The 12,685-nt window shown below is 44.5% G+C and overlaps 1 protein-coding gene across 3 annotated transcripts in view; it reads left to right on the top strand.

Annotated features, from left to right (window-relative positions):
- LOC106562045 (coiled-coil domain-containing protein 102A) overlaps nucleotides 1-12,685 on the top strand; it is an 80,637-nt gene that overhangs the window by 9,530 nt on the left and 58,422 nt on the right. Inside the window, exon 1 of one of the 3 annotated variants that reach the window (XM_014126582.3) lies at nucleotides 8,445-8,585. The exons of the other annotated variants lie outside the window; for them this stretch is intronic. The gene's annotated coding sequence lies outside the window, so the exon portion shown is untranslated. Of the gene's footprint in view, nucleotides 1-8,444; nucleotides 8,586-12,685 lie in introns of those variants that run through there. 3 annotated transcript variants of the gene reach the window in all.

The following is a 12,685-nucleotide window of genomic DNA, read 5'->3' as shown; positions in this document are numbered from 1 at the left end:
GTATTGATTTTAAAGACAGGCATTGATGTTTATGGTTAGGTACATTGGTGCAACGACAGTGCTTTTTTCGCAAATGCGCTTATTAAATCATCACCCGTTTGTTGAAGTAGGCTGTGATTCAATGAGAAATGAACAGGCACCGCATCGATTATATGCAACGCAGGACACGCTAGATAAACTAGTAATATCATCAACCATGTGTAGTTAACTAGTGATTATGTTACGATTGATTGTTTTTTATAAGATAAGTTTAATGCTAGCTAGCAACTTACCTTGGCTTCTTGCTGCCCTCGCGTAACAGGTAGTCAGCCTGCCACGCAGGCTCTTCGTGGAGTGCAATGTAAGGCAGGTGGTTAGAGCGTTGGACTAGTAACCGGAAGGTTACAAAAACAAATCCCCGAGCTGACAAGGTAAAAATCTGTCGTTCTGCCCCTGAACAAGGCAGTTAACCTTCTGTTCCTAGGCCGTCATTGAAAATAAGAACGTGTTCTTAACTGACTTGCCTAGTTAAATAAAGGTGTATAAATAAATACAAAATAAAATAAAACAATTTGGCAAATCGGTGTCCAAAAATACCGATTACCGATTGTTATGAAAACTTGAAATCGGCCCTAATTAATCGGCCATTCCGATTAATCGGTCGACCTCTAGTGTGTATTATACGCATGTGTGAATTGGAATATGTTTTTTTTGCATATCAAATCCTCCAAGACACCCTCGGAGACTGCATTTTTCACTGGAACAAAGTGGAAGAAGGACCTTGCTTGCCATGAATATGGCCTCAGGGGTACATGGCTCCTGGGAATGTTTTGATGACATAACATCAGCTGTTACAAAGAGTAGTGGATTGTTGAAATATTGCTCCTTTCTGAGTTTAAGCATTAAAAAGAATAGAGCATCACAACAGTTTAGAAAAAGCTCTGATTCATTGGCTGTTGATGTGAACTCCGTACTGCCTGCAAGTCTTTCCATGTGAATCTGACAAAATGCCTAACTTTAGCTTTATATAAGACATTGTTATTACTGTTTGGCAGTAATGTTACATTTGAGCAAGGCATGGAATGCCTTTGGTCTGGTCTGTCAATGGGGCATCACTATCGGGCAATCTTGCTGTGGTTGCTGCCGTTAAAGCAACCTTCTGTTTAACTCTAGCTTCTTTAACCCGAGTGTGTGTTGTGAGAGAGTGACTTTAACGTTGTTTTCAGAGATTGTTATGTTGTTGTCCGGAGACCACAGGATGGAGATGTGGGTGGAGCAGACAGCAGAGTTGGGAAATTGACTGACCACCACTGACAAACCCCCTATTCCCTTCCCTCTCCTTCCAACCTGGAAACAAGTTTGGCTGCCCTCTCTCCAGGGAGTGGCTGTAAGTCACCCTGTAGCCTTTTGGGTGAGACAAACACACTGACATCATTGGACAGTCTGTGCCTCTCTAAGCAGTCTGCCAGATGCACCAGAAGCAGCTGCTAGTGGCTTTAGGTTGAGAGGGACTGGGGCATGCTATGTGCTTCATTATTAGAGGAAGAGGCCCCTATTTACGTCCACAGAGCGCAGACATCAGCCCTGGTTTGGTCCGTCAGTGGAACGAATGGTGAGGAGGACCAGGCCTCGGCTACATTGAAGAACCTAGCTCTGCTCTCCCTGATGTAATGCAGCCCAGATTCCATTGGGCGCTGTGTATTTATGAGTGTGTTTGGTGTCTATTAAAGACACAAGTGTGTCATGCAAACCAAATGTAGGTACATGACTGTAATAGGTTAATAAAAGCACTGAAGTAAACAAGTCTTAGGCGATATGTGTTTCTGGATAATGTATTGAAATTGTATTTCCTTTCCTTAACTTTTCATTGGTGGAGGCCAAGACTGCCATCAGCCTTGACCAGACAAAATTTGCCGTCGACGTAGCCAAAAACGGTTGCTATAATATGAGCTCATAAATGCTGGTATGCCTTATTTTATTGTCGTCCTGTTTCCTCTGTATGTGTTGATGAGAAGACCATGAGAAGGATTTATTTTGGTCTGGTGTCAGTTCTGCCTTTCATAGTGATATGAGGGAGGACTATGTTCCTGTAGGTGCAATCACATGAAGGTCTCTGAAGCCTCCTCAGATTGCTGTGCAGGACTAGTTGATCTCAAAGCCAGTTACACAGAAATACCCACAGGTAGTCTGACCGCACTGACTGAATGGGCTTTGTTGTGATGTGGGGGACTGCCAACACATCCCACCACCAACTGGGACAACATGTGAGTTATCATTTAAAGTCTTAGACAATAACGTTGGTCAGCCTCTGTTGAGCTTCCTGGAGGTATTCTGTTTCCCTCTTTTGGCAGTTGGTGTCACAGTAAAACCTTTCCTTCTGGGAGAGCCTATCATAACGTCTGATCCTGTAGTTTCTCTCCGTCCGCCTATGTGCAGACAGATTTAGAGAGCTTTAATGCTCAGTTACTTCTGCCTTACAGCCGCCACCACTTACCCATGATGCCCGGCTAATAGGGGCCCCCTGTCAGAAATAGGACCCTCTATTTGATGAAAGTAAGAACAAGTAACACAAGCTCTGCACAGTTGCTCTGCACTGCGCCAGCCATCTCTACCTATCCCTTTGTCTGGCAGAAAGCTGTGATTCATGCCTAAATAAAGTACAGTCAGATCAATAGAGGGACGGTGCCTTAATCCATACTCTACACCACAGCCTGTATCCTTTTACTGCAACTTAACTCCTACTACTAACTGGACTGAGGGTCTGTCCCCACCCCAGCGTTAGTGATTGTCTTTTACCCCACCCCACTGTGTTATAGCACTAGTGTGGACTCAATCCTGTGGTGAGGGGTTGGGCTTATTGCACTTAGCGGAAAAAACGTAGCCAGCTTGATGTTCCAGCCACAGTATTTACCGTCCCGCTGGACTTGCCTCTAGTTAAGCAAACTAACTGAGAGTCTCTATCTCTCTTTATCTCTCTCGCTCTCTCTTGTTCTCCTTAACACCCTATCTGCCTAGGCAATTTATTGAGTTAACCTTTAAGTTGTGTGTAAATAATGGACAGCTTGTACACTCATCCACTTGGCTGATGTGTTCATGAGCACACTTCACACTGAGAGTGAAGAAACACCGAGACCCATCCTGGGAGGTAAAGTCGTCCCATGACTAATAATATTTTCTGCTCCATGGAGTGAGTTGGGGTTTTTATTGAATCGTTCCTAACAGCATACATTTCCAATTTAAATGAAACCGTGCAAGCTGAAATTGGTATATAGCACATGATTCCTTATTGTGCTGGCATGCTTATCGATACTGTTGGAAAATAATGGGAAAAGAAAAGCTGTTTTGGGGACAGGAATGATTAAGGTAAGGGGAGCTGAGAGGCAGGGGGACAGATGGGAGGGTGTGGTGGACTGATTGGTGTTTTCCTCTGATTGAAACAGCAGGACTCCTCACTGAGCTGACAGGCTCTGCAGAGAGGAGCAGCTTCACTGAGGAGGAGAGGAGAAGCAGGATTCACTCTGCCACTCAGAATCTGCTCTAACCACTGTAGCCCCAGTAGTGACAGCAGAGAGGGAGGAGGAGGATGGGGAAGATAGTGGGAAGAATAGAGGAGAGGTACGAGTGGACAAGGAGAGGGATTGAGGTGATGGTAGAAGAGAGGAGAAAATGACTAAAGGGGGATAGTGGATATATTGGGGTGTTTCTTTTACATCTCCTGACAGAAGATCTTTGAACCTACTGTGACTGGTGTCTTCTCCCTACACCCCCAGCTTCGTTAAAAAAAAAACGTCCTAATCCTGCTGGGTCATTTTAGTGCTTGTAGGAGATGCCTGTAAGGGGGGTTAAGTCGTCTCATCCCCCAGCCCACAGGACAGATCTGAGCCTTGTGTCACTCTGCTCCAACAAGGAAGCAACCTAACAACAGACCAGATGGCCTTTACGACCAACTTTATGTGTGTTTCTGTTGGAGTTTATATGGGTGATATGCTCCTCCCTCTCTAGCCCCTAATCCCAGACAGTTTGACCCCCCTAATGGGGAGAGATAAATTGGGGTTTGTACTGCGGCATTAACCTGCCAGGTCAGTATTCGACATCCATCCCTGTCTGAGGTCGTCAGGACGTGGAAACTGGCCTCTAGGGGCAACAGTGAGTTCTGTTACCTTCAAGTAGGTTTCGGTTTTGATAGGGCATTTGGATAAGGCATACAACTAGAAACAACTTTCTATCGCTGGATTCGAATTTGTAACCTTTGGAATCAGAGGCAGATTGCAGAATCAGAGGCAGATTGCCTCCGATTCAAAAGGTTTCAAGTTTGAATCCAGCGGTAGAAAGTTGTTTTTGAGATTTGAGTCTATCCCAAACCTTAACCCTTACCGTAACCATTCGGAGTTAATACCTAACCTTAACCGTAACTGTAAAGAGTATGCAGAAATTGCCCATCAAAATGAATTCATTTGCTTCACGCTTTGAAGCTCATACCCTGCAGTCAGATGTGATCTACTCTTAGCTTAGGAGCTGTAACACAGGGTTGAAAGATATATACTCTCACCAAGCTGCAGAGAGCAGGCAGTGAAACAGGCTGTCAAATAGTATCTCTCCAGTCCTCCATCACGTCCTGGCCTGCCTGGGCTCTGGGCTGGCTGCTGAATAAATGATGGCTATTTAATAGTGCAGAGCCGCTCTAGACTCTGGACACTCAGTCAGCAATACAGAGACAACTCTGAGACAGAGCAAGGCCACTATGCTGAACACAACACATTATCGCAACAACACAGGCGACAGGTAACCTAGCGGTTAGAGCATTGGGCCAGTAACCAAAAGGTCGCTACTTTGAATCCCCGAGCTGACAAGGTATAAAATCTGTCGCTGTGCCCTGGAGAAAGGCACATAGCCCTAATTGCTTCAGGGTCTGGCTGGTTGTGACCCCACTCTCCAAGAGTGTCTCGTGGGGAGTTGGGATACGCAAAATACACATTTCCAATTCACACCTGTGTAATACATTCTTGTACATGTGTGAAATAGGACACATATATGTACCTCAAATGATTATTACATATCAGTGAAGCCTTCAAAATATGTTCAATATGTGTGTCGTGTTGTGTACATTGTATGTGTGCATTTGTTTATGCAGACATGTATAGGTGTGTGGTAACCAATCCTCTAAACGAGTAGACAATATGAATTGATTATAAGGGATTGTAGTCATGTACAGTAGCACTTTTAAGGTGTCCAAAGCCCATTGCAATGTAATTACTCTCACCTCATCCTCATCCCACTTCCAAGTCTGGAAAAAATCCCCCACACATTCCTCTGACTGCAGTTGTACTGTTTTAATTAGATCTAGTTTATATCCTGCTCCCTGTGAATTTAGCTGGGATTCTGCTCCAGTTCAGCTCTACTGCCTTTTGCTCTTTGATCACATCAATGAGACTTTTAATGTGGACGACTGTCATAGGGACTCGCAGGTCCCTGTAGTTACAGGGGCCTGCGACCTCGGTCTGTGAGTCATTCTTTGGTATTTGTTTATTTGTGGGTTCATGTGTTTGCATGTGGGATGAGTGTTTGTTTTAAAAAAAAAAAAAAATCTTCCAAATGACCTCCATCCACTAATGTTTGTGCTTTGGAATTTCATGGAGCTTAGTGATTCTGCTTTTATTCATTTTGTATGGCTGTCCAGTGTCCATTTCCTCTCCTTCAAGTCATCTTCTCTCTGATCTTGTCCCTGAATGTGGTGTGACTAAAGCATCTTTGTGAGGTTTGAGGGAAAATGTGAAATGAAAATTTCACACTTCCCACCCCAACAGTTTAGCGATGGGGTTAGAATGTCAACATCGATGACCAAATCTCATGTCATCTTCTGCAGTAATAGGGTGTGGTTTATGTGCGCACTTGTGTGTGCGTGCGTGCATGTGCGTAGGTGTCTGGTGTGTGTGATGCATGACATGTATTTTTACAAGCAAATGTGTGGGTCTAAGTTTCTGTGCATGAGGACAGGATGTTAGTGAGTCATGGTTCAGGAATGCAGTGTATTATACATGGTAGACCCAGATCCCACTGCAGCCACGAAACCTACACTCTTTAGTAAAAAAGGTTCCAAAAGGGTTCTTCGACTTTCCCCATCGGATAACCCTTTTGGGTTCCAGGTAGAACCCTTTTGGGTTCCATGTAGAACTATCTGTGGAAAGGGTTCTACCTGGAACCAAAAAGGGTTCTTCAAAGGATTCTCCTATGGGGACAACCGAAGAACCATTTTAGGTTCTAGATGGCACCTTTTTTTCTAAGAGTGTAGGTCCACATGGAACACGACTCTTCCTATTGTTGTGCAGTGTCAGACAGAGGGAAACTAGAATGAACTGTGTGGGTTCAGATGAGTTAGGCCCCATGCCATAGATGACGAGACACACATTGAGTTAGAGGTGTAACCATAGAAACAAGCTTCAGAAATGTTATTTTGAGGTAAAGAAGACAGACAGTTTTTTACTCTTTGTGACTAGGGTTTCCATTGGCGATGGACTTAGACCAGGGCTCAGAGTGTACTAACCAATTTTTGTGTCTGGATGTAAATGACAGATTCTCAATTGCTATGTCTATCATCCATTGTTCATCAGTTGCCATGGCAACACCACAGCTAGCACTATAAATAGGGAATGGTTAGCTAGTCTAAGATGTCTTTAGCCTAGATTCAATCAGACTTTGAAATTACAGGCCACAGTTGATATGGTGAAAACAATGTGTACCCTAAGCCAGCTCATACACTATATATACAAAGTATGTGGACACCTTTTCAAATGAGTGGATTCGGCTATTTCAGCCACATCCATTGCTGACAGGTGTATAAATCGAGCACGCAGCCATGCAATCTCCATAGACAAACATTGACAGTAGAATGGCCTTACTGAAGAGCTCAGTGACTTTCAACGTGGCACCGCCATAGGAAGCCACCTTTCCAACAAGTCAGTTCATCAAATTTCTGCCCTGCTAGAGCTGCCCTGGTTAACTGTTAGTGCTGTTATTGTGAAGTGGAAACCTCTAGGAGCAACAACGCCGCAAAGTGGTAGCCACACAATCTCACAGAACGGGACCGCCGAGTGCTGAAGCGCGTAACGCGTAAAAATCGTAAGAATCGTCTGTCCTCGGTTGCAACACTCACTACCGAGTTCTAAACTGCCTCAGGAAGCAACGTCAGCACAATAACTGTTTGTCGGGAGCTTCATGGAATTGGTTTCCATGGCCTAAGATCACCATGCGCAATGCCAAGCGTCGGCGAGGAGGAATAATGGTCTGGGGCTGTTTTTCATGGTTCGGGCTAGGCGACGAGGTCACTACAGGTCACTACAGAAATGGTTTGTCGAGATCGGTGTGGAAGAACTTGACTGGCCTACACAGAGCCCTGACCTCAACACCATTGAACACCTTTGGGAGGAATTGGAACGCCGACTGTGAGCCAGGCCTAATCACCCTACATCAGTGCCTGACCTCACTAATGCTCTTGTGACTGAATGGAAGCAAGTCCCCACAGCAATGTTACAACATGTTTGACGAGTTGGTGCCCACATACTTTTAGTAATGTAGTGTATCTGTGTGAAGATGTATTCAGTGCTCTCGTCTGCATTAAAACCAAATATCGATCCAAGTTGGATGTGACAGCAGAGATGAGGTGCGCAGTGTCAACCACGCCTCCTGATTTTGAGAAGCGCCGACGTGATATGCATTAAGCACACCCATTTCATTAGTGGTGATGAGAGAAGATACATTTTGTCAGTCTAATTTGCAGTTGACTGTCATAGCCCCCCATGAAAGATATGTAATGGTGAGTTGAGAAGACAATCAGAAATACTGTTAGAATGTTTTCTAATTGACTGCCATAGCCCCAAGTAAAGAAGTTACCATTGGCTGTTAATTACATCATTTTTTTCACATGGTTGGGCTCGTGAGAATTTTCAGATGTCAAAATGAGGTAGTGGGCCAAAAAAGTTTGCGAACCCCTACTTTAAAAATGCAGAAAGAGAAAGGGTAGGCTATATAGAAATAATGACGCTCAAATTGAAAAATCATTGAACAAAATAATGAGGATTTTTATCGTCATAATGGAGGTGTGGATTACATCTCACATTCCAGTGTTCGAACTCGTAAACAAGGCTGCATGGGATGTATGTTAATGTCTCACTGTGTAGTCAATGGCAATGTCTGCTTTAGGTATAAATGCCGGGAGGCACTTGTGGATTTGACAGCTCTAACACAGTTCGACTTCCGACACCGTCAGAACAACCGGTATACGGACGTTGACTTAAACAGATCTAATTGAATTGAGCCTTTCAACTTTGGTAGTTTGAGTTGGAGAGCCTCTGAGCCTACCCATGTTTGCTGTTCCTTGCTGCCTGGCAGGTAGAGCAGGCTGTCCTGTTATAACTCGCTGCTGACCTCTAACCCCTGTCTGGTCTTTATCACAGCTGTGAGGCTCCCTTCCTTCTGAGGATGATAACTGAAATGTAACGAGTTATGAATCAGCAAAACCCATCCCACCGTTCCGCTTCCGCTGCACAGGCAGTTGAACATCCTCAATGGACATTCCTTTGACGAGTCATAAGGGGGACGTCCTAATTCTGGTGAGTTTTGTTTGAGGAAAATATATTGAGTGCAGGTATCGAGTTACAAATCTTTTTTTGTGAAGTGCTCTACTTCATATGAGCATTTCTTTTCTCAGACCGTTTGAAGTTTGGAACATCTCACGCTGGCTTGGGTACAAAGCTTTAAATTGGATCCATAGTTAACTAAATAGGTCTCTCTCCTCCCACATGTTTGCTTCTGAGTGGTCAGTTTCAAATTATTTTTTTACACAAATGTCTGTTGGTTTATAGTGCTATAGACCAGGTGCTCTGGCTAAGCAAACTGCTAATGAAGGGCTCCCAGATCAACCAGAGTCCCAAAACCAGAGTGAACGGTCACAGCGAGACACACATTCCCTCCCCTCTGACTCATGCGGTCAAGGGAACTGTTTACAGGCCCAGCCCTATATAGGGTCTCAGAGAAAGGGTTGTGGTCAAACCAAAATCACAGAGCTATGTTTGCTCCAGCACAGTTTTTAAAATGTATACTCCAACTCTGTGGAAGTGAGGGAATCCTCTGAAACTCTTCTGATTAAATCCACTCTGACCACATTCCCACAAACCCCTGCTTTTAACATAAAACGCCTCTCACTATTCCAGACCTGATATAAATGTCCTCCAGTTATGGTATTTTTAAAAACTTAGCCTTGACGCAAAACCAGCCCCTTAACTTGTATTAATCTCTAATAGATAAGAACCCCTCACTTTGTGGAGGGATTGTAAAGTGTGTTTATGGGGCGGAAATGTTTATGGCCCAGTTTGCAGTGATAAAGAGGCTGTTGGCTGGACTGGGAGTGGGAGTCGTCACACGGCTACAACACGGCTACAAGAAGGGTGGGGGGCTGTATGTACACAGTTAAAGAGAAGGGGGAAGAGAGTGGTGGGAATCAAAGAGGCAAGATACAGTATTTTGACATTCTTTCCAATGTATTCTAACATGTGTTTGTCATTCTGCTAGCTTTGGTGTTGATATTGGTGTGGGTTGTACTTGAGTCATTTGGGGGTGTTTGAGCCACAGCTCAGCGCATCTCTCTGGGTCAGAGAACATGTCCCTGTCAAAGACTGGTGCTGATTTATGGTCCTACGGTCGGGGACAGAGAAAGAGAGAGTGGGAGAGACCCAGATGGGGATATAGTACAGTGGGAGAGGTCAGGAGAAGAAAGACTTGGAGAGAGTAAAAACAGCAAGAATAGAGAAGAGTGTGGGGAAGAGAAGAATCAGAAAGAGTATGAGGAAGGAGCACCTGTTGGACAGAGAGACCTGTTAATAGAGTGGATGTAGAAATGTTTTTGTTTTGAGCCATCTGTTGCATGAGGACATCAAATCTCAGGAATCTCAGCTATAGAGACAGGAAGGAAGAGGATCATAGAACAGACGGTTTGAAGTAAGAGTGGCTGCTGCTTGTTCTGGCTTTGCCACAGCATCGATTCCTGTACAATGACTTTGAGTACCATTCCTGCAGATCTGGCAGTGCTTCACTCCTCTCATTCTCATCTCTCTCCTTGTCTTTACACTCTTACGGAAAAGGGTCCAAAAAGGGTTCTTCGGTTATCCCCATAGGAGAACCCTTTTTGGTTCCAAGTAGAACTCTTTCGGGTTCCTCTGTGGAAAGGGTTTTACATGGAACCCAAAACGCTTCTACGTGGAACCAAAAAGGGTGCTCCTATGGGGACAGCTGAAGAACCCTTTTAGGTTCTAGATAGCAACTTTTTTTCTAAGAGTGTGTGTTTGCGAGTGAAGGGTGTGTGGGTTTACCTCATATTGGAGTTCTCCCTCCAGCATGCCTTACCTTGCAGTGTAGATGGAGAGCGGTTGACTGCTACATATAGAACTGGGTCTTCTGTCAAGCATGTCTGTTCTTGCTCAGACATTATGAGAACAAACAGGGATGCAAGTATTTATTGTATAGACGGGTTAGCTGAGAACGTCACGAAAACGATGCACACGCTTCAATGGGGCAGAAGGCAGTGTGTTGTTGTGATTCTGGATGGTCAGATAACTAGCAACAATGACAAGAAGCTGCCATGTGGGGAATCGTAAGTGGCTCGTTTCAGCTTGTTCTTGATACCATGTCTTGTTATGAGGTAGTTTGACTGATGTCACGTCTAAGCTAATATGGCAAAAATCCACTAGCTAGCTAACAAACAACTGTAACAATGTATTTGAGAGATAAGAAGTGCTCATTCTGCAACTTTATTTATGTTTTCAATGAACATTGGAGACCAAATGTAGTTAACATGTTTTCAATAATCGAAGCCAACCCTGTCTGTTTTGCTCCATAGCTTCTGCGTCTCCTTTATGGGTCACATGGTTGTGTCTATTTCCCCTCTGCTGCTTCCCAAACTTCCCTCAGAACAAAAGAGCCACAGAGCCGTGGCCCTTTGGTGGAGAACTTTTACAGCGTGTTTATTGGGATGCCAAACAAGCTTCATTTAGTTTCCGCAAAAGAGAGAAAGTGTCGGGTCATTCAACTACACACACGCAAACATACGCCTTACACCCACATTTTGTACACACAAAAGGATTTTCATAAGGGCCCATAGTGTCAGAACGGGTGGTGAAAGGAAGAGAATTTTGTCTCTGCACTCCAACCCAACACACATGTTACCACAAGCGCTCGCACGATGAGTCACACACTCATTCACACATTCTTCCATGGTACACCCTCATACTTACACAGCCGTGACATCTCCTATTCATTCCCCTGCTCTCCTTTCACCTATAACCTCCCATCTCTCATCTGCCTCTCTCCTCTCTCTGGGTAGTGGGGCCGGTAATAAATCAAATGGGTGTGTCTATGCCTGCGGGGTGGATGGCGGCAGGGCAGGCTGAATCTGGGCTTTAAATAACCTGTATGTTTTTATATCCAGAGGGGAAACCCCATCAATAGTGGCCTCTACTCTCCCATCTGCTGCCCTCTCAAAGGCCTGTTACACTCCCCTCATCTACGGTTGAGTCGGCTGCCCTGTCAAAGGCCTCCTCCCTCCCTGTCTCCTCCGCCTCTCCCTCAGCTACTGCCTCACATGGTCTGTTCTGCTCCTTCTGTCGTTGTCTGAACGAAATGTCTGTCGCTCACCACATCATTCCCTATTCCTTATCAATGCTGTCACTTTTCCATCCTACGGATCTCAGTAACCACATGGTCTATCCAGACACTGAAGCTGTCCATTTCCTTCACAAGTCTCGATATGCAGGGCTTCACGGTTTGTGAATGTGAATACTGACAATTCTACTTGTCTCCAGTTCTCTGTCTTTGTGTCTTTGCAAAATTCCATTACATAGCTGGAGGGAGTTAAGGCAATACAATTCACATCGTTACTCACGTCATATATTATCCATCACACGTGTCCCGTTATGCAGTGCCAATGATTCATACTGCACAACATATTTAATATAGCAAGTTAACAATGATCCATGTGTCGTCATACAATCCATAGAAGCCATTTAATCAAGCACATAGGGTTCAGAATGGGAATTTTGCAATGACCCATCACACACATTATTTTGTCCTTCAGTCCAAGTTTTTCTTTAATCTTCCCAGTCTTTTATTGCTTTAACATTTCCTCACTGTTTTCCACCTGTCTTTTTCCTCAAACCTCTATCTTGCAGTCCAGTGTGTCCTTGTAATGGTGCCAGATGTGACTGTTGGATAGCTGCAGTAACTCTGTTAAAGCGGTGATGCCAGGTGTCCACAGGCGCTATGTCCTGTACAGTGACAGGATGATAAAGTGTAGTGAGGAAGATTCAAGAGAGGGAAATGACCACCTGACCACAAACTCGAGCTCAGAATAACTCCGCCCTTCAGGAAGACAGCCCTGGTCATAGGGAGGAGAGAAATACACGTGTAAGTAAATGATTGAAAGGGATGGGAGAGATTACGGTTAACATACTGTATATTGAGTTAAAGACAGCTCTGCTTCTCTTCATTAGTTACTGCTCAGACTGTCAGACGTGCTGGATGGATGACAACACTGCAAGATCAATGTAGCCTGAAGGTAGCTAGCTTCTCGCCCTCAGATCCTTGGTTATTGTTAGCAACAGAGACATTGTGATGTTATCCCTGTAGGCAGTAGAGCAGAGCCCTGTGGCCAGGTGCTGTG

This window comes from Salmo salar, chromosome 11 (assembly GCF_965601325.2).
Source record: "Salmo salar chromosome 11, fSalSal1, whole genome shotgun sequence".
In the NCBI taxonomy this organism is placed as follows: domain Eukaryota; kingdom Metazoa; phylum Chordata; class Actinopteri; order Salmoniformes; family Salmonidae; genus Salmo; species Salmo salar.
Note: the sequence above shows the minus strand (reverse complement) of the source record. Positions and strands in the feature narration are given on the sequence as shown.